The sequence below is a fragment of the Lactuca saligna genome, chromosome 5 (genome assembly GCF_052625555.1).
Source record: "Lactuca saligna cultivar CGN05327 chromosome 5, ASM5262555v1, whole genome shotgun sequence".
In the NCBI taxonomy this organism is placed as follows: domain Eukaryota; kingdom Viridiplantae; phylum Streptophyta; class Magnoliopsida; order Asterales; family Asteraceae; genus Lactuca; species Lactuca saligna.
This window is the reverse complement of record NC_136421.1, coordinates 194,349,748-194,353,517: the sequence shown is the minus strand read 5'-3', so window position 1 is coordinate 194,353,517 and position 3,770 is coordinate 194,349,748.

The window sequence follows — 3,770 nt, the reverse complement described above, 5'->3', positions numbered from 1 at the left end:
TCTCCACTAACCACCTTCTACTAGCAATGGGGTCCCTCTCCCCAAAGAACTCGGGAGCTCCACAAGCACGAAACTTGTGGAAGGGAAGAGTGTGAACTCCCACAATAGCCAAAATCTCAGTGTGGAATATGTCGAGACGCTCAACCAAAATCTCCATGATCCACTCTTTAACCTAGTCAAAGATCAGAGGTGTATGATGTGGTTGATATCCGAGGACATCAACTCCTACATCCGCTCATCAATCAGTGTAATTCCAGGAACTGAGCCCGAACCAAATCATCCACCGTGAGTGCTCATCACCATACTGAAAATCAACCACACAATAATTAGAAAATACCCAAAAATCTTTATCAAAAGGCTTCCTAGATTCTCCGTGACTCCCCTCGATTTGAGTATATATCGTATGCTTTCAGTAGTACGGTTCTAATACTACCATCCACACTATCTATACTTTACTCAAGTGTCATCCTGAATCCTCCAAGTCACCTTCTCAAATTTTTACTCCAAGTACTTACTAAATAGCGCAACAAAACCCACTAAAGAACTTCCTAGGCTCTTCAAGGTTCCGCCCTCACCTTGCCATTAGCTGTTGAAGAACTCTTACTAATGTCGTCTAACTACTTCATGAATACAATCACATGCCATAAAGCTTACATAATCCTTTAAGTAAAAGACTCAACCCTAAAATGGTTATACTCAAACGAGAGCTGCACAAAAGACCCAAATCTATCACTCTAAGATTATTTAACTTTTGCAACATGTGATATAATATATTCACTAAATACTAAACTCACATCACTAAGAGTTCCACAAAGCATAAAAGTAACATTCGTGTAATAACACTTCAAGCTACAGAATAATAAAGGACATCCCAAACTCACTTAGTACAACCCATGCTAAGAACATCCACTCTCACTGGCGATTTCCTTATGCATGCAAATGATACACAATACAAGATCAAATAGATTGTCGAGTAAAAGACTCTACCATAGGACCACAAGAAAATGAGATACAGGAAAAAAAGCCAAATCAATAATTCTAGGAATATATGATCCTAATCGTATACAATTTTTAAAGCACACATTTAGCCATTAATGATATAGATATATATTTCTTATCAGGCATAGCATCCAATGCTTCCTTGGCTACAAGGCATCACCAATCAGTTCAATCTATCATGTAATTCGTGAAAGCATCCCTAACCTTATCCTAGCATGAGAACATTCATATCATATAACATATCCAAATGCATGGGTATTCTGTGAGTCACTTACTTGAGCTCAACCGATTGCATGCACCACACCCCCTTTTTTCTTTATAAAAGTCTTTTTATAAATTTATTTCCTTTTAAAATATTACCAACTCCTCAGTTTGATTTTAGTCACACTTAAGAGTGTGTTTGGATCCCCCAAACCAAGGCTCTGATACCAACTTGTAACATCTCGAAAATCCAAATGTAAAAAATCATTTTTAATTCCACCGTAAACGCCAATGATCTATATTTCCAATCATTCAAAATAATTTCTGAATAAAAACAATTATCATAGTATAATCTCAAAATCATATAGTTGCAGAAACATGGGTGGATGCGATGTGATCAAGTCGGGTCCTTCCCTTTCGAACCAGGAGTACCAAAAACCATAACCATAAAACTGAAAGCACAAAACTTAGTGAGTTACTCAAAATACTGCATACCATACATATCATTGGGCCTTGATAATGCACTAGGCCTAACCCTCCATAATCGGCCTAGCCCTTCCATGTCAATGGGCCCAATCTAGCATACAAATGCAAGAGTCAAGAGACAGTCAGCATCCTACCTAACATACATTAGGCGTGGTCGTTCTTGATCCATAAGCCCAGCCCAACATACAAATAAGCATAGCCCATCATATAATAGGCTTAGGCCAACATATTATGCAAGGTTAACAAAGATAACTAAAATAAAAAATCCTAGTGGGCCAGTATTGGTCCATTTGACCTAATGGTACAGTGAGGATATTCACCTCAATCCGAGATAACTGAAACACATGCGTTGCTGCTACTGAAATCCTCACACTGAAAACAATTAGAATATACCTGATCAATAATTTAATTCATTTCCCAAATCCAAGGTCCAATCCATATTATATCCTTCCAATGGGTAAAAGACAATTTTACCCTTCCCATATTTAACCCAACATCTCATGGCCCAATTCCCAAAAGACCCAAGTTCCAAAAGAGCCTTTCAGGAGTACACCCCGCACCCCAGATCTATATGCCTTGAAAGCACCAAGCCAAGCAATTATTCTAACAAGATCTCCTTCTTCTCCAAGGCACACCAAAAATCACACCAAGGCTTGAAATTCACACGAAAGAGGCTAGGGTTTCAAACTTAGGGTTAAATATGATGGAGGTTGAAGACAAGAGGGTTTGAGAATGAGTTAAGGCCTTTAAATAGGATCCAAGACCCTAAATTAAGGTATGAACCATACTTAAGTACACCCATCGTACTCCCTATACGCCCAATGTACCCATCTTTGCCAAACATCCTCCTAATTTTTAAAGGCCATAACATTTTTGTTCTAACTCTGATTCTGATGATCCTGATATCCACACAAAGGTAATAAGAAGCTCTACAATCCAATCAACTCTCCTTCACCTAAAACCTTACGAACATAAATACAAAATTCATGAAATGCCTGAACCCCCACTTTACTTTCATACCCTTGGGATCCAAAGCACAAAGTGAGCTCTCGGATCACCTTACTCTACATTATCCACATCCAAAGGTGTCTAAACCTCTCTTTACCATAACGCTCGAATCCTTATGATAACTGATCTTTGGTTCATGGCTCTGAACAATGATACGATTTGAAACGAGGTTTTACATTTAAACTTCAAGTTTGAACGTAATCTACCTCTGTTTCCCCATTCCTCTCTTGTGATTCCTCTCCTTATGAACAAATTGGAACTAGACACCTCTTCTCCAAATGAAACTTTCATTTTAGTAACTTGTACATAATAGAATCCTTCACATCATTCGTAGTGATCGTCTTCCTACCATAGAGCATGGTATCAATGAAATTATTATATGAGTTCGGAAGAGAACATAAGAGATTGAGTTCCTGATCTTCATCTTTAATCTCCATATAAACTCCTTGTAGATCCATCATGATTTGATTGAAGTTATCCATATGATCTTTCACTTTGGTACTTTCAGACATTTTGAGAGTGTACAATAGTTGCTTCTGATACAATCTGTTTGTTAGAGAGTTATTTTGGGACTTGTCATAAAGTTTCACATAGAGCCGAGAAGTAGTAGCTTGATCCTCGACCTCCCTTAGAACTTTATATGTTAAACTCAACATAATGACACTATGTTATTTCATCAGAAATCCACATTCTTTTCAATTGCCATGTCCTTTGGTAGTTTTTCCTCTCCTTCCAGTGTCGCTTCACATCCTTGTTGAATCGGAAGAGCCCTTATCTTTACCTTCCACAAAGTGAAGTCATTTTAACCATTGAACTTCTTCAAATCAAACTTGTATGTACGTGTCTTAAATCATAAAAAGAAAAACCATAGCTTTGATACCGCATGTTAGGAAGTAAAGTGGAAAACAAGCAAAACTAGAAGAACAAAAGATATAGTTTTTACGTGGTTTGGTCAAGGTCACATATATACACGGGCAAGAGGGAAGTATTCTTTATTTATGAGCTTTAAAACGGAGGGATCAGACCTAAAACCCTAATCAGCAAATCCTATTGGACCACATGCCTATAAATGGTGT